At 36.6% G+C, this 19,496-nt stretch overlaps 1 non-coding gene across 1 annotated transcript; it reads left to right on the top strand.

Moving 5' to 3' along the window:
- Window positions 1-1,393: 1,393 nt before the first annotated feature.
- Window positions 1,394-1,500, top strand: LOC145566280 (small nucleolar RNA R71). The gene has a single exon (XR_014095394.1). It is a non-coding gene; the product is annotated as a small nucleolar RNA R71 (small nucleolar RNA).
- Window positions 1,501-19,496: the final 17,996 nt, after the last annotated feature.

Genomic DNA, 19,496 nt, shown 5'->3' on the forward strand with positions numbered 1-19,496 from the left:
AACAAAAGAAATCATGGTGAGAAAGCCTCTCCTGCATTTGGTCCATAAAGGGGAGAGGGAAATGATCTTTCTTGGTGTTTTTATTCAATCTCTTATAATCGATGCACATTCTCCACCCGGTCACCGTCCGGGTGGAGATATCCTCTCCTCCCTCACCTTTGGCAATGGTCATTCCACCCTTCTTTGGAACTACGTAAACCGAGCTAACCACTTGCTATCAGAGATAGCATAAATTATGCCCGCTTCACGTAATTTCAAAATTTCCTTTTTGACAACCTCTTGGAGGTTGGGATTCAACCTCTTTAGAGGTTCAATTGAGGTGGATTTATCATCCTCAAGATGAATACGATGCATGCAAAAAGAACGGCTAATACCCTTAATATCATCAATGTTATACCTTATCACATCTCTATACTTTCTCAAAACAACAAGCAATTTTTCCAATTCAATTCCTCAAGGGTATCATTGACAATAATAGGGTATTTTCCCTCACTATAAATATAAACATATTTCAAAGAATGGGGAAAGGGTTTTAATTCTACCTTTGGAGGAGGCTTGAAACTCTCCTCCAATTTCTCCTCTTTGGTTCTCAAGCTTGATCTCTTTTGGTTGTTCAATTTCTTCCTCCTTTGAAGCTTCTTCCATATCCATGACAAATTCTCTTGCCTCTTGAGAATGGAACTCTTCCTTGCATGTAAGAGCTTCCACCGTTGGATCTTGAGGCTTCATCATGACCCTTTCCAAGCAATCCAACTCCTCATTCACAACATCAACTCTATAGCATTTCTCAATCATGGGGGTCTTAAGCAACTTGGAAAACTCAAAAACATTCTTCTTATCAGCAACTTCACATGTAACAGTGTTGTTCTTGCAATTGATGACCGCCCCCAAGGTTTTAAGAGATTCACGACCCAAGATTAAAGGAGTATCAACATCTTCCTCCATATCAATCACTACAAAATCACATGGCACATAAATATGCCTAACTTGAATAGGAACATCCTCAAGCTCGCCACAAAGAAGTTTGACCGAGCTGTCGGCCAATTGAATCGTTTCTCTTGTGGGTATCATTTCAATATTGTGTTTTTGTGCAACCGAGAGGGAAATTAAGCTCGTCCCACTATTAACAGTGTTCAACTTTGCAAGCCCCTTCGTTAAAAGCTCAATTTGATGTTGCAATTGGTCAACCTTCTCCAATTTATACATCCCACCTTTCTTCAGTGCTTTCCTCCTTGTACCGCCCCAAGAGTAGTTTTTCGCTACCTCTTCAATTGTTGCTTCATGTTGATTTTGGGGGATCTTAATCAATTGTCCACCCACCCCCGCATCCAAGTTAGCTCTAGACATAGGTTCAAATACATCATAGAAGAATCGCATTAGCAAACTTTTATTGTATTCATGATGAGGACATGCTTGTACCAACTCGTTGAACCTTTACCAAGCTTTACTAAGACTCTCATCCTCTTCTTGTTCAAATGATGCAATATTCATTCTCATTTCGGCGGTCTTTTCCTCGGAAATAAACCTCATCAAGAATGCCTTGACTATATCCCTCCATGTTGTGAGAGAATTTAGCTTGACTTTCTTGAGCCACTTCTTTGCTCTTCCCGAAAGAGATTGAAGAAATAAATGAATTTGGTGTACTCTTGAGAAACTTGATTGGTTTGAATCATGGCACATAGTTCAAGGAATCTATCAAGGTGCTCTATGGGATCTTCACTTGGAGAGCCCGAGAATTGTTCCGATTGTACCATTCTTGTATATTGGGGGTGAATGATAAAGTTGGTTTCCGTGATGAATAGAAAAATCCCTCTTCATAATCTTCCGGATTTCCAAACCGACGAAATAAAACATCTTCCTCTTTACCCGCCATTGATTCACTTTGATAACTAGAAGACAAAGAATCACTTTCACTCTCAACAATAACACCAAGACCTCTCCCCTCTTCTTGATAAAGCCTACGAAATTGTCTTAAAGTACGGTCAATCTAGTGGTCAATAAAATGAGTGGTTGGTCATTAAGACCTCCTTAGCATCCACCAAAGCTAAGAAAATGATTAGCGATGACTAGCAAGAGAGTAAATGAACAATAGCAAAGTAACAAATCCATAATAACACAATAACGCTTTGTTTGGATAGCAAAGAAGGAAGGAAAAGAAGGGAAGGGAAAATGGAGGAAGGGAAGGGAAAAGAAAGGGAAGGGGAGGTGAGCTCCATTTTCCCTCCAAATCTCTCCAATTTTGGAGAGATTATGCTTATTAAAGAGAAAGGGAAAATGGATCCCTCCCTCTCTTTCCCCTTCCTTCCCCCAATATTTTACCCAAACAAGAGATTTTGTCCCCCTCCATTTCTCTTCTTTTCTTTTCCTTCCATTTCTTCCTATCCAAACAAAGTGTAAGAGTGCAAAACTAGTCGTTTCCCCGGCAACGACGCCAAAATTTGATCAAGGGTTAATAGGTCGTTGTTTTACAAACCTAATCAAATTAGAAATTTATAATACCCTTTCACCAAACTAGTTAGTGGTAAGTATAGGGTCGAACCACGAAGAAACGAAGTATGGCACAATCAAGTGAAATCAAGGATTTATCACAAGTAACAAGGGGTATTTTGAATGGTTTTGTTAATATCAAGAATCAAATTAACTACTACAAAGATTAAAGCAAGATAATTAAGAAGCTCAAACTAGTAACACTAGAATAAAAAATGAAACACTCCAATTGAAAGAAATATGATCAAATCACTAGGGAGAGAGGTTCTAATCATGATCAACTACAACAACAATGATAATCAAACATAGATTGTAACACCCCATATTTTTGAGCTGATATTTTGCATGGGTAATTGTCCTGCCGATTATTTTCCGATAAAATGTTTTCTTTAATTTTAAAAAAATAATATATATTTCTCTAAATTAGTCTTAATCTTATTTTTGTATTTAATTGGTAAAAGGTATATATTATTTTAAATATTAATCGCTATAGCAGTTTTAAGTTGTGCGCGCGAAATAGTTTAACAGGACCGACTAGATGCTAATGCTCTATATGCTGACCAATTCTATTAAGTCTCTTAAGTGGGGGAGTGAATGGTTTTTCCTGCTCATTAATCCTAGTAACTCCCACTTAAATTAGCCATAATGATGATTATAATTCGAAACCTTTGAATTTTGCCTAACTCTTAAACTCCTCCCTTTCCCCTCTATTTACTCTCACGTTCTCAACCTTCTTCTCTCAATTTGTTGCTACTGTATATGTATGTTTTTAATATCTAAACACACAAAAATCTCACAAAAATCTACTAATCAACGGGTTTCCATTGGAGGGCTTTTTGGAGCTTTGATCCTTGTTCGTTGGGCTCGTTTGTACTCGTTCTTGCACTCTACTTTCAAGGTAACTAATACTATCCCTGGACAAGGTTTCACTTAGTTTAGAATGCATGACTTAGGCTTAGAACGATTGAGAAAGTCGTATGACGAAAATTAGTACGATCTCTAGTTTCTTGGTACATACAATCGATTTATAATTTGACGGAATTGTGAACTGTTTTTCCCTACTGATTTTGTCCGAATTATATGCATCGTGAGCCTACTGTCTTTCGGTTTTCAAGGATTAAAATCGATGTATAAATTATATCTATTTGTGCAAATTATACAGTATAATAACGATTATTGTAGTAGATATCTATTTGTGTGGACTCGATTGCCTGGTTTACTTCTCCATCATGTTTGGTTCATTATATCATATTGGACCTGCAAGTGCCTTTGAATCTATGTATATTACGGAGTTGACTTTCATGGATAATGATGATTAATTTGCTTGAATTTCTAGTTTGGTTGGTAATAATTTTAAGATTTTTTTTGTAAAAAACTACCTTTTATAATCCATTTTTTGTTAGAAACTACCTTGAAAGCAAAATGTTGGAATTAACTACCTTATAAAATACAAAATGTTGTAATATACTACCTCCCACCGGAAAGTCAAGTTTGACTTTATTTTCCCGGCGTTGACCTGGTCACATGACCTTCACCCTTAATGACATATATTTCCCCCTTTTTCCCCAAATTCTCCCTCCTGTTCACCAATTCACTTTTTTTAATCCCCCAAATCCCTAATTTCAATTCGAATCTCCCTTGTTCTAATCAATTTCCTCTTCAAATTGGGTAATTAAACCAGAATTCGTTCTAGTTTTGTGCTTTTGATTGTTTACGCTGAATTCCCTATTCAATTGCTGATCCTATAATTTTCGTGTTCTTTGTTTTAGGGTTTTCGATTTTTTGTAATCGTTGTTGGTATTTGTGAATGCAGGTGCGAAGGGCTTCACCATCCAACGGCAAGTGCAAGTGTGGAATACCCATTGAACAGTGGGTATTTTGTACTTGAAAATGAAAGAACAAACTTCAAACTTACTGAAACAGGTTAATTGATGCTAAGTATTCAATGCCAAAGTTGAATCCGCCATTAATTTTGCTCAGAGCTTCTGCAGTTTAGGTTTAATCATTGTAGTTGGCCAAGTTGTAATGAGGAGATAGTAGAATAAATGAAGAACAGAGGTTTTCGAAAGAGAGAGAGGGAGAATTTGGGGAAAAATGGGGAAAATTATGTCATTAAGGGTCACGTGACCAGGTCAACGCCGGGAAAATAAAGTCAAACTTGACTTTCCGGTGGGAGGTAGTCAATTACAACATTTTGGGTTTTATAAGGTAGTTAATTACAACATTTCGTTTTCAAGGTAGTTTCTCGCAAAAAATGGATTATAAAAGGTAGTTTTTTACAAAAAAATCCTAATTTTAACTAGCATAATTGTTTTTTCGTGAGGTTGTATCTTCGGTTTTGTGGAATGAGGTGGAGCGAACTACTGTATGCTATTCTTATAAAAATAAGTGTGAGTTTAGATGTCTAATTGTCACTTATAAACCATGTTAGGAGGCCTTGTTATATGATGTATTTCATGTATTTAATTTGTAGTATGACTAATAGTGATTAAAATATGTTAGTTTTTGGCTTGGTTATGTCGTACTAAAATCTAAACTTTCATGTAAGCTGCTGGTTGGACTTAATTTAAGGTATATAATCATGTTTGAAACCTTGTCTTGGCTCAAATTATACTATATAATACTTGTGTCAATGTGAGGGTCAATATGTACAAGTTTGGTAATTTTTAGAGCAATAATCTAATTATTCTGATTTTTTAGAATTATGTATTTGCAATTTGTATAAGTTGGACAGCATGTATATGAATGCGTATAGTGTGCATATTTTCTGATTAAAAGACTTCTCATGGTGTTGGTAACACACTATTTAACCTATGCATATTGCGGTGTTTGATTTGATAATATTTGAGTATAAGAACATATGTGGCATCTCTGCTGATCATGGATAATTTTTGATTTAAAATTATATTAGTTTATCGATTTTTATATTAACTGTAAGTTAGGAGCCATTGGACTGCGGGATTCCAATGGTTAGAACATGCCAACTACTTGGCTGCGGGATTCAAGTAGTATAGCTTGGGTTAATTGTTGTCGTCCGGGAGGTTCGGAGGTGTAAGTCCATATCTGGCTTCTATCCGGCACCGAGAGTTTGGCCATTCTTAGACACAGTCTCCTGTGAGTTGACTGGATGTTCGCCTGACAAACCTTAGGACGTGGACTGCGGGCTTCCACTAGCGTTCGATCCTACTTTAGTCAAATTGTTTTTCTATGATATAAATATTATTACTACACTGTTTAACCTGTCTTGCTTGTTTGAAGTATTATATGAACTTTAACAATTATTTTATTCTGTTTCAAGTTTAATTTACTAAGCAACCCTATTTTTCATTGAATAGTTTCTTTCTAATATCTTTATTTTCTTTTAGTTAATGTCTTGTGACTTTATTTTCATATTCCTTTTTCTTTGTTCTTACCTTGTCTTGATTCTTGCTATGTGATCTCCTTGTCTTTGGGAGAACTGCTAGTTACTCCCCACTGATTGTGGAACCTAAATGTTATTTGCAGGTGAAGAGTAGCTTCTGTTGAGTCTGGGCTGAGAGCATAGTGTTTAGTTTGTTTTTTAACAGTTTTATAGACTTCCCTATGTTATCTTTAGACCATCTTTTTTTGAGACAATTGGATTTGAGGTTGTTCTGCCTCGTTTGAAGCTTTCTATGTTTAATGAGTTTTCTCAAGTTGTGATGTTGTGGAGACTATGAACTTGACTGAGAATTGTTCTGCGATCATCATGAACAAAATGCCACCCAAGTTGAAAGACCCCGGAAACTTCTCTATCCCTTGTGCTATTAACAAGATGCAAATTGATAATGCCCTATGTGACTAGGAGCTAGTGTAAGCCTAATGCCATATTTGGTTTATCAAAGACTTGATCTAGGGGAACTCTTACCTTCCAACATTACCTTGCAACTAGCCAATAGGTCAATCAAGTTTCCAAAAGGTAAAGTGGAAGATGTTCCATTAAGGGTTGGGAAGTTTGTGATCCCGGTGGATTTTGTTGTTCTTGAAATGGATGAAGATGTTACCATTGTTTGAGTGGGATTTTGAGCTTTGTTTGAGTCTTCAATCTTGGTATACTTCTAACATTTGTTTTATTTTTGTCAATTTCAATTGATTATTATACATTGGTTTTGGTTTGCCTTGGTTAAGCATGACTATGATGTTTATGGTTGTTTGTATGGTAATTTTGGAATTGTTTTGAGTGATTTGTGCTTATTTTTGAGATGGATTGTTAATGTCGTTGGTTGTTGTTTGGATTTTTGGTTGTTTTATTGCTTGTAACAGGTACTTTATAGTTTGTGGTGGTTTTGGGTGGTATTGTGAAGGTGGTTTGAAAAATTGGTGGTAGTGTTGGTGTTGATTTTGGGTGATTGTGTAGTTTCTTGTGTTGGTTGAGCTTGTGACTGTGGATTTGTTAAGAAAGGTTAAGAGTAGCAAGAAAAGTTCTAACCAATCCCCCGGCCAATCCTCCCAAGGCCAATCCTCTCATAGCCAACCTTCAAACACCGAAACTCCTCACAACCAAACTACTTAAGATGATACCCCACCTCCTCCTTTACCACCTCTCAAATTTCACAATCGGTCTAAACATGTCCCTATTTATAACAAAATGAAATCTCGGAAATTTAGACCTACCCGCAACTATCTTCTCGATGATATGGTCAAATTAGGAGTTGATGTCGATCTTGACATCTTACTCCATAACCTTGGTTTGGATGAGTTTGTAAAGTCATCTCCGCGAACCTATTTGGAATCGTGCATTGAGTTTTTCTCCACCTTTGAGTATAATAGGGCGGGGGATACCGAATATATCATCTCTTTCCAACTATTTAATTCCAAGCATACCATGAACCTTGCCGAATTCAATAAAGCCCTTGGCTTCAACCCCAATACCGATATCTATGAGACCTTGGTTTCCCTTCTCAAGTCCGATTACAATGAGGTTGCATGGTGGAGAGCCATTGCTAAAAAGAAGGTGTTTGACTCTAAGAATTCGCTTGCTAGCGAGATCATTCACCCAGCTCTTAGAATTCTTCATCGGGTTCTTGGCTATGCTGTGTTTAATAAGCAAGATCTTGGGAAGCTTTTGAGGGAGGAGATCTTAGTTCTTTGGATGGCTACAAGGCCGGATTTGGGGCCGAGGTGAATTTTGGATATATTTTTATGAATTGTTGCCAGGTAATCATTAATGAGAAGAAAACGGGTGAGATACATGTTGGAGGTATGGTTACTAGATTGGAGCATTATTTCAAGCAAGAACGTTTCTTGAAGCCTTGCACTCCGGTTGGAGGGAGTGAAGACATGTATCTAGATTTGAAGCAACTTAACACTTTGCGCTTCATTACTATAACTAAGAGAGACGGTGTTTATTCTTGGCTAGTGCGTAATGTGCACCATTGTTTACTCCCAAACCCGGCTGCCACCTCAATTACTCGAGAGGATAGGATTATTTGGAGGATTCCTATGGACGATGGGAGAGTTGAGGATGATATGGAGCAGGATGATGATGATGTGAATGATGGTGACGATGATGATGATGAAGGATAAGGTGGAGATGGAGAAGAAGAAGAACAACAACAACAACAACAACAATTTCAACATGAGCAACAACAACAACCGCAGCAAAGAAGAAGAAGAACAAGACAACAACATCAACAACATGACTACCAAGGAAATGCCTATCTCTGTGAGATGGAGGCTATGCGCGAGCATATGGAGCGCATGCAATTGAGCATGCAAGGTATGTATTCCAACCATCAAACCTTGTCTTTCAAACTAGCGCCCTATATGACGCTAGTGTGCGTAGGGGGGAGGTCACTCCTTCGGTGAACTACCCATATGTGCTGCCCTAACAAGGGCATGTGCCATCTTGGGGTGGTGACAACCTCCCCACGTACCCTTATTGGCCCGGGGTTACACACCCCGATGAGCCAAGGCGTGACTTCCTAGATGAGTCCGGTCATTATAACTACCGGATTTCGGGGGGGAGTGATTATCGGGGTGACCCCGACTACTACTATGTTCACCCCACCCACCCCGAGCTCTGTATGCAGCCCGAGCAATTTGACCAACTGTCCACATGCCAACCTGACCTTTTCAAGGGTCGTTATGGGTTCCCTCCCAGTTTTACTGGAGGTTGGGATGTGGGTGATGGTGGTGCCGGCCTTAGTGGCCAATAGTTTCCCCCTTGGTTGTTTGATTCCCTTTTTGTTTCCTCCCTTTTAGCTTTGCATGTTTTAGAGCATCGCGGTCGATGCCCTTATTTTGTGAGGGGGGAATCAAAAAGGATGTTTTAGGGTAGGTTTTGGAGAAGGCACCTTGGACTCATGGGGATGTGTTTGAAAAGGCTTTGGTGGATTTTTCTTGCTTCGCTCTTGGTAGTCTAGTTGGTATGATGTTTGTCTTGTTGTCTTGGTATTGATGATGATGTTTTGAGGTTTCTTTCAATGATGATGATGGTTTCTTTAGGTTTTTGTACATATTTTTCAAGTAAGCTTTCTTTTGTTTGCTTTTGTTTGGAAGTTACTAACAATTTCATTTTGTATATAGACCTTTTATTTTTCTCACCTTTCTCGTAGCTTATGCTTTGGTCTTCGAAGCTTCTTGAAGGAGGTCGTTCTTGCCCCTTGGTTATTGTACCATAGCTTGGACACTTGGTGAGACCTTTCTTGCTTATATCTTTACTTTTATTCCTTTACTTTTCTTGGTTGCTTAGATTAGGATTAGTTTTAGGGGAGTTGAACGGATCGAGGATGTATGATTATAACATTTAGTGTGTTTGGAGTCTTTGGCGATGTGGCCATTTGACCGCTTGTATGTCGATTGAGAAATACGTGTTATGATTGCATCTTTGTCCTTTTCTTTGTTCTCCTACTATTCCTTTGTCTTTGCTTTCCATCTTTTATTTTTTTTTTCTTTTCTCTTTCTTCTTGGTTTTGTACATAGCTTTTTTAGGCTTAATTTTTCACTCTTTCTATTTTGACTTGGACTTGTAAACAATGGACTCTTACTTTTGAATAATAATCTTACTAGGTGGTCATGGTATGCACGGTTTGAGAATACGTTTGGTTGATTCTATGATAAAGCATGCTAAGGTAGTTGTCTAGAACTAGGGGGATCATAAAGTCGGATTCTACTTGTTTGTGGCATGTTTGGTAGTTGCTCCCTATCTTCGATTTGACAACCTTAGTGAGTTTTTGCTACAACCATGTGAGATTCATACTTTTTCAAGCTTTCAACATATTCTTGCATGAGCGGCATGGATCCTTGACTTTCGCAAACCTAATCTAGAATCTTAACGTATGATTCCTAAGACCGAGACCGAACCACCTAGGGAGGACAAAGGCATCTTTTCGGGGAGGTATTTTTCCTTTTTCTAGGATAGTGTCCTTCTTTTTACTTTTGGTTTTTGGGATACATTTGCTTACTTGCTAGCCCTTTGAGCCTTTTTCCCTTCTTTTCAAGCCACGTCTTTAGTTCTTGAGCCTTTTGTTTCATTTTCATTTTCATTTTTGGTTTTTGTGAAGCAATGGTACGGTCATTGTTGTTGAAGATTGTGGTCTATAAGTTTGGAACTTGGTTCAAGTTTATGAGCAAGTTTGTGTTGTATATACATTGTGAATAATGGCATATGTCTAGTAAAAAGCCGTCCCAATTCAAAAAGGAAAGGACAAAATAAAGCAAGTTTGAAAATAAAAGTCGTCCAAAGTTAAAAGAGGCGAGGACAAGCACAACTAAAGAAAGAAAACAAAAGAGAAAACAAAAATAAATAAAAAATAAAAAAAAAGTGAAACTGCAAAAATGCAAAAATATTAGTGTGGGTACTCTTCCTTTTTTAGCATTGAGGACAATGCTCCATTCAAGCTTGGGGGGGAAGCGTTCTCACGCTTTTTGTGTTTATGTTTGTGATCTTAGCTTTGAATAAGCTTGGGGGTGTTGGTATTTTTGTTTGGTGATTGCTTGGTTATGGTGTAAAGAAATGCGCAATCTTTGCTTCACAATTTAGGTTAACCACCAAATTTTAAATTTAGCCTACCTTAACCCTTTTTGTCTTACGTTACAACCTTTGGGAAGACCTTTTGACCTAGGGGTTGAGTCATTCATCGGTGGAGGGAATCATGGGTTATAGCCTAAGGAAAGGGGATGCGAAGTCAAGATGTCGAGTAGCCCAAAAATTTGATCTTTTTTCGGCTCCTTCGCGGAATCTATAAGATGCTCACTAAGGGGAGATATGAGATTAGTAGGGGGAACGCGGTAAGATCGTTTGGGATGAAAGTGGAGTGTGACATCTAGTTCCTATGCTTAGCATATTTATGTTTCAATCAACCTTAGGTATCTTATAACGTGCATACCATGATTAACTTTAGAAAGGTTGTTATTCATTTGAATTATAGTCACTTTGTAAAGTCCATTTCACAAAGATTTTTGATTAATTGTTTTTTCAAACTTTTCTCTTTATTCTTGTATTTTGCCTCATTTTTGCTTCTTTTGTTTTGCTTAATAATAGTTATAGGTTATCTCTAGGAAAACTTTACGAGAGCATCACATGTCCTCTAGGGCGATCTAGGGGTTTAAATGGCTTGTCTTTTGTTGCTAAAATTGACCGTGATTCCTACGAAAGTGAGTTAGTGTATATTCTCACCTCCTTCTTTTTTTTCTTTTTATTTTGAATAAGCCCTTCTTTTTCCTTTTTAGCCTTTGTTTTGCTCGGGACGAGCAAAAGTCTAGCTTGGGGGAATTTGATGAGTGTTATTTATGGCACTCATGGGGTAGTCTTGTAGGATGATTTCATCCCTTTTTCATGCTTTCTTATCTTATTTTTGGTCCCTTTTCCTTTAGTTCCTCTCTTTCCTTCTTTCTTTGTGTTTTTCGTGTTTTCTTCGTGTTTTCCTTTTATTTGGCCCTTTTTCCCTTTTATTCCTTTCCTTTGTTTGCTCTTGTAGGTACCTAGGAGTTTTCTTTGCAAAGGGGTCAAGATGAGCTATATTGACTAAGCAAGGAGGAAGTAATCTGCTTGGAGAGGGCTCAGAGAGGGCTTGTAGAGGCCTTAGAGAGGGCATCAGCTCTTGCCAGGTTGCCGCGGGCGCGGTGTAACACCCCAGTAATCCTCTCTTAAAACTTGTAAATACCCTAAACAAAATCCAAGAGAATTACTGGCGTGTTACCGCCACGTGTTCAAACGTTAAGGCTATATCAGAAATTAGCAGCGGAAAAACTAACTCAGTTATAAATAAGTTTCAAAACCAATAACCAAAACCAAATTAAATCATAAAACTTGGAACCATTAAGGCCCCTATTCAAAACCCCACAAAAGTAGTAAATAAATAAAACCAGAGTTTAAATAAATTCAAACTTATGAAAAGAAATAAACTGCGAATAATAACCAACTCTCTACTCAAAATCCCATAACCCTGATGTGAATGTTGCATGTGTAAGAACCTGTGGTTAATCTGCTCCCCAATATTACAAGTGTAAAAATTGGATCGTTACAGGGTCATTGAAAGGCGAAGGCCATGAGCAAAGAAAGACACACACAAAAGCACGCAATCAGCAAAGCTGAGTACATACAAGCTGCGAAACAAATAAGAAATCCATAACATGCTACTAATAATAAATCATCATGCATCATTAAATTATAGACTCAACACACGACTCAACAATTTATATTACTAAGACTCCGTTAATTAATAATAGGTAAATCATTATTTTTATTCATTGGATTTTGCAATAGACAAGGTTGTCCAACCCATGCTCCATTTGGAACATCAATAAAAGAAAAACCTCATGCCTCCTTTCGGAAACATCAATAAACACCAACGACCACGGGCGCGACTCCGTGACCGTAGTTAGTATGAGATTTCACCTAACTCCTAGTTTTAAAAAAAATAATATTTGAAATAGGAGACTCGTAGATCAGACGGCCACGATAAAAGTATACGGCTAATACCCCGTGTACCCCAACCTCTGATTGTCATTACTCCAGAAGTGCACCAATCTAGAGTTTTATTGCTCATCCATCTTGCACTTTACGTGATTTACAGGTTTAAACTTGGTGATGACTCATATGCAAACAATACAATCAATCCAATATCAATTCAATCAAGTAAAACAACTTTCCAATTTCAATTCTTGATTTATTAGTGACAAGCAAAATTTATTATTTATTCCTTTTAACTACCTCGGTGTATAAACACCTTGAGTGCATAAGGCACCCCAAAACCTTAACCTCGTCTTATAAGACTTGAATTCTTCCTTTACTCATCCTGTTTGCATAATCATGAATGAGTAATAAATTAATCATTACATCAATCACATACCTTTTCCTGTAAGCGCACCTTGCATAATTAGAGCATAAACAATACTTACAATATAGAATAGTGCACGTCATACGAAAAATCACAATGTATAACCAAACAATTTAACCCAGTCATCTCTATACATGATACTAAGTTCTCGATCCATCCTTAAACATGCACCTACAAGTAAGGTTTCGTAACTTGTACGTACCTTGAATAAACGAATTGGTATGCCACTTTACTATCTAGAAATCACCTTCAATAAAATCCTCTCCTAAACCAAACAATAACATCTCAATCAATACCCAATCAATCAAATTTACAGCAATACTAACTTACTTTAAAACCTTCAAAATCCAAATCAAACAACACTTTAAAACCTTCCCTTTAGTTAAAATTAAAGGCTTATATATAGTTCTTTAAATTTTCTTCATAAAAACCTTAAAATACACTCTTATACATGAAATTACAGCAAGTTCAAAGTCTAATAAAAAATCTGAAAATTATTTTTAAAACCCCTAATAATCTCCCTTTTTAATGGGTGATTAAACCCTCTTTATAAAACATCAAAAGTAGTACTTAGAAACTATTTCCAACACTTAAAACTTCAATAAAAACATATATTTATGCTTAATTAACTTTAAACATAATTTGCTTCAAAAAAAACTTTAAACATAACTAATTTTATTAATCAAACTCAAGGATAATATTTTAAGTAAAAAAAAATCGTTAAAATCAAAAACTGCCCAAAAATCATATTTAGAGGCTGAATTTGGTCACGAGATGGTGGTATTCACTACCAAACATAGTGAGTCTTTCTTAAAACATTGTTTCTACATGGAAAACTGTACTTTTTTTTATTAAAATCGGATGAGTTCAGAACCTGACCGGGATTAAAACGGGATTAAAATTAACGAACGGAAATCTAAAAATTAAAACACGAATTTACATGTTCAAAATAATCTGGAATTAAGTTAAACTAATCATTAGTTATAATCGCCAAAATTTCAAAACATCATTACTACAAAAGCCCTAAATCAATTGTTCATAAAAACCCTAAAATCCCAATTTCAATAAATTGAAACCCTAGGTTTATAATTCATAAAATATGAAAATTATAAAATAAATATAATCTGAAATTTAAAATCTTTATACCATCAAAATATAATTTGATACTAAAAATATAATCTTTATACTAAAATCAAAACAATTAAATTAACATTAAGCAAAATAATGAAACAAAGGAGGAAGAAAATAAGACTAACCTTTTTGTGTGGGAAATTTTTGGGGATTCATGGGATATTTATAGGAGAGAACGTTGTAGGGTAAATAGAAATATTGGGCCTCATAAAATTAATGGGCCAAATGATTGAAATGGACTAAGCTTTAGTTGTATTGAAATAAATTATAGAATGAAGGTTCATAAAATAATTTGTACCAAAATAATTTTTGACCCAAATTAATAATTTGAATATTTTGAAATTAGATTACGAAAAAATACAAAATAATATTATAAATAAAATTAAATTTCATTTATAACATATTTAAAATACGGGGGATTACACGCGGGTCCTGAAGGCCGCGGGCTCGATTGCACTAAATTAGCCAAAATCGACCAGGAACTCTCCGCGGTCTGGCCGCGAGCTCCCCGCGGGCACGGGTAGATTGGAGAGAGCGCTCCAGATTAGAGAGACCGCGACCCTTTGATTACTCTTTGGGAGCAGGGGATTCGCCGCGCCATTGCCGCGGGCGCTGTGGCTTTTGCCGCGGGCACGGGCTAGAAGACCCGCGGGCGCGGGTGTTGCCCAGACAGCCCGCAGAGTTTGTTATGGGTTCCATACCCATTTCCCCGCTGGCGCGGAATTTTTTAGAGAGGGCGCGGGAATCCTGTTTTCCTTCTTTGCCTATAAATACACTTGTAATTCCTTTTTGAAAACTAACTTTTAGATAATTTTCATTAGCTTAGGTTTAGAGAGAGAAGTTAGAGAGAAGTTCTTGGTTTGTATTTCAACATTGGATCAGTTGTGATTGGATTTCTTCATCTTCAATCATTAATATTAGTGAGAATCTCTTCTTTTAGTTCATCTCTTTACTTGTTTGTCTTAGATTCATGTTTTATTGTTTGATTTTCTTGGATTTGAATTTGATATTGTAGTTGATATTGTTTACTCTTGATTTTCATTTAGAATGATGATCAATGCAATTTCTAGTGATTTGTTCTTGAATTACACCATGATTAGTGAGTAGATTAGTTGCTAGGGAGAAGGGGAAGCATGTTTGATTGATAATTTGTGCTTGTTGATGATCATTGATTGATTGATTTGTTGCAATAAAATTGGTTGACATAGTTTTGCATGTGATTAATTAGATTAGGAGTGATCAACCATTAAGGTTAATCTAGATTGCATTGCAATTCTTAATGACATGAACCATAAATTTGAGAATTGTTTTAATTTTTTGGTGTTTAGAGAGCCACAAAGGGCGAGGGTGAGAATCGATCCCAGGATCTCCTGGAATCGGGAGGGAAACTCTAACCACTTGAGCTATACCTCACTCTCTGAGAATTGTTTTAATTGATTGAGTTTGATTGTGATTTTCCTTGATTAGCCATTCATAGTGACCCCTAGTTTGGCCTCTAGGATATAGCTTTTGAATTATTTTGATTGCTACTATTGTTTGTCCTTTGCAATGCTTGAATCAATTGAATGAATTATCAATTGAATAATCCCTAGTGTTTAGTTTCATGAATACTTGATCAATCTAGCTTTGTTACCATAGTACAACCATTTTCTCACTACAATCTTTGAAGTAGCTTGATTTAGGCTAAAGTTAATACCGACACACTCCTTTGGGTTCGACCCTATACTTGCCTTATACTCGTATTAGGTTTGTTTAGGTTGTTATAAATTGTGTTCGATCTAGGGATAGACAATTGATGACACATTTATTCCTCTATCAGGTATTTATACCCCACTCATATTACCCAAAATTAAGTCTAAAAATGAAATAAAAAAGCATGGAATACCCAAGGGAGCGGCCGCTAAATCGAGGGGACAAGCTGACAAACCCATGGGAGCGAGCGCTCAGCAGTGAGCGGCCGCTCCTCTATACTTATTGAAATCACAAAAAAAAAAAGCTCAAGAGGAGCGGGCACTCCTACAAAGGTGAATGACCGCTCTAAGCAACTGATCCAACTCTCCTATAACGCTTCAAGCCTCAAACTCCTCTTACTCCAAAGCATTCTGAGGTATAAGCGAAGCCTCTGGGATGGTAATAGTAGGGAATATTTCAAGCATTACCCCAAACTTGAACCCATTGTGATCATACACTAAAGTACGGTGGCGTCCAAAGGGAAAAGAAGATAGAGCAAAAGAGTCGCCAACAAGTTTTAGGAACTCGTAAACCGTTCACAGGTTGAAGGTTACACCCCTTAACGATCCAGAAGATCGTCAACTCCAATAGGTCTAGAACCATGACTGGTAGTTCGGGGATGAAGGTACAAATCCAACCTAAAAGAGATTGAACCTGCCCTAATAATAGGCCTCTACTTTATTCTGATCGTATTCATGCGCGCTTTTTGACTAACATGCAATCAATAGGTTAACCCTAAACTTGTTTAATCTATGTTGGTTGAACATTAATGCACAAATAAAACTATTATTGGCGATCACTTGAATTATAATCATATTAACCCTAAACAAGATTATTAATTATCTTATTAAGCGTGACTACAAGTAAAAATTCCCTTTAAACATGCATAAAAGGCGTGATCAAGCAATAACAATAAAAATAATCAAGCAACATAATAACCATCAAAAATAATAATTATAAAAATCATGTTAAAGCATAATAATAGCAAGATCCTAGGCATGATACTAACAAGATTAATAACAAACCCTAGCATGTCACTAAACAATAAAGATCAAAGCTCTAACCCTAACACGATACTAACATGAATATATTAGGAAGAAAAATAGGAAGCATCGCAGGAATTACAATTTTCATATTTGATATTAGAAATTATAGTTGTTACCCTAAACATGATACTAGGAAGATCAAAACATCCTTAACATAACACTAGGAATCATAATAACCTAGACATGATTTCTATATCATAATAACAATGCAAACAATTAAAGCACTTACTTGGATGCCTCGTATCTCTTTCTAATAACAAAAGACACACGTCAGTAACTTCAATTAAAATAATAAATCAACAATTAAATTAGATAATTGAAATAAAGAATTAAGAAAGTTTAGACTAGATTTGGGACCAAAACCTCAGAAATATCAAACCTTTCACGTCTAGAGCGAAGGCAACTTCGAACTTAGCTAGGTGTGTCTAGTGCTAATGTATGAGGAATTGTGTTTGTAAAAGGGCTAGGCTTAGAAAAGAGGGAGAAAATCAAGATATTCTTGATGAGAATTGGTGAGAGAGAGAAATAGAGAGTTGATAGAGAGAATTAATGATGAAAACGGAGGTTTTAGGAGGCTATTTTTAGAGAAAATCAGCCGGATGTGATAGAAAAACGAATCAGAGTTTCGAAGAGAATAAAACATCTTAGCGCCAGACGCTGGACATTAGCGCCAGACGCTAAGGCTAGCGCCAGACGCCAAGCCTTAGCGTCAGGCGCTAATCCTATCGTCAGGCGTTAATCCTATCGTCAGGCGCTAGAAATCAGCCTCACGCGTTTTCTTAATTTTGATAAAATTTAGCCGTACAGAAGGGAAAAACCGTATTTTCCTTAAAAACACTTTTTTTATTCTGATTAAAACTCTAAAAATTCAACTATAGTCAATTTATCAATGCTAATTAAATTAGGAATGAAAAGAACCTTCTAGAAGAATCTAGAAGACTATAATCAATTCTAATTGCATTAGGAATGATAAATCAATATTAGGCCCTCCTCTAGATCGTTGGCCACATATAAAGATCAAATCGGACCCAGTTTAGTAATTTGGTCATTACTACCTTATTATTCATCGGAATTGGGCTTATAATATATCGTTGGAAAGCTTTTTTCAAACCCGACCCAACTACGCTATTATTGGACCCTTGACATGGACCAAACCAAACTGGATTGGCTGTTTTCTTAAAAATGGGTTTTAAAAAACAGAGAGAAAGAAAATAAAAAAAACTAGCTGCAACACTAGACTTTCCACACTTTCACTTCATTCGATTATGATTCGACGTGAAAGGTACTCATCACTGGGTTTGGTTTAGGGGAGACACGAATGTGTGTCTACAAAAGCCCCCACTTTGACTGAGTTTGGAGAAACGCAAGTTTCAAAAACAAAAGTCAAAGTATCGATAGTGACGGAGAATAATTTAGAACGTTCTGCGATCCAAAATCATTCTTGTAACGCCGATACCTGCAAAACTAGCGTTAGTTTAAATAGATAAAAGAGTTAAGAAACGCGTATCTTGCACCGTCGAGCACACGTTTTTGAAGGTAACTGATTTGTTGCTGCATTTGCTGTTGTTTGTGATAACCTTCCACAATCTAGGGAACTCTATCGAAGATAACTTCTCTTGAAATCACCTCCAGTTGTTTGTGATAACCCTCCACAAGCTAGGGAGCGCCGTCGATCAATGCTGCTACGTCTTGAGCCTTTTCCTTGAATTATAGTGACAACCTTCCCAATCATAGCAAAAGTCGTTGAAGACCGCTGACAGGGTAAAGTCGTATCCCCTAATCAAAAGTAAATACCTAAATCCTCTACTAAAGTAGATAGGGAAGTAGGGTCGATCTCCACAGGGAAACAAGTCTTTTTACTCCTAATTATTTATTATAATCTAAATTATCTAAGTAACCAATATTTTTTGGGAATAAATTCTATACTACGAAGAATAAGTTTAGGGAGAAAAGAAACAATAATAAGGAAGCCTAGGGTCACAGGTTCACCAATAATTAATATTCCGGGATAGAACAAAGTAATTAATAATTAACAATGCACAGATAACATGATTAACAGGCTCTCGCAATTTATTAATCAACATAGATCTAACAGGCTCTCACAATTTACCAGACCTAAGTTCCTATTAAAAATAGCCTTTAACATTAAATTAACATCTGCTCGATTCATCAATTCAATATTGCTAAACATTCACAATCAAATTACATCTGCTCGATTCATAATCTAATTGCAAAGAATTAAAACAATTCAATAGGAAATTATCATGCAATATCAATAATCAATAATAACAAACTATCCCTTCATATTAATTATGGATCCCCATAAACCCTAGAATGGAACTACTCACTAATCATCATAACTAAGCCAATCAAGTAAATAATTAAAAGCATAATCAAGAAAGCAATTAAAATAGCTGAAATTAAAAGGGAAGAAATTGTACCAAAAATAAATCTGGAATTAAAGGAAGTATTAAGAACAAAACTTTAGAGAGAATTTAAGAGAGAGAAAATACTAAGTAGAGAGAGAAAGTATAAGAAAAAAGGTAAGCTAATAATTCCGTACATAATCGTATTTAAACCTTTCCTAAAACAAGAATTAAAACTAAACTAATCAGCTACTAAGAAAAACACGCGCCCGATCGGGCGAAGGGCCGCCCGATCGAGCCTACGCTCACCCGATCGGGCGCGCATCTTCCTTGAGGATTGCTTCTGCGTGCACTCGCCCGATCGGCGTATGCTTGCCCGATCGGGCCCGGCTTCTTCTCTGAGGCTTGGATTTCGATTGGGCTCGATTCCTCGG

Source organism: Chenopodium album, chromosome 1, assembly GCF_948465745.1.
Source record: "Chenopodium album chromosome 1, dcCheAlbu1.1, whole genome shotgun sequence".
Taxonomy (NCBI): Eukaryota; Viridiplantae; Streptophyta; class Magnoliopsida; order Caryophyllales; family Amaranthaceae; genus Chenopodium; species Chenopodium album.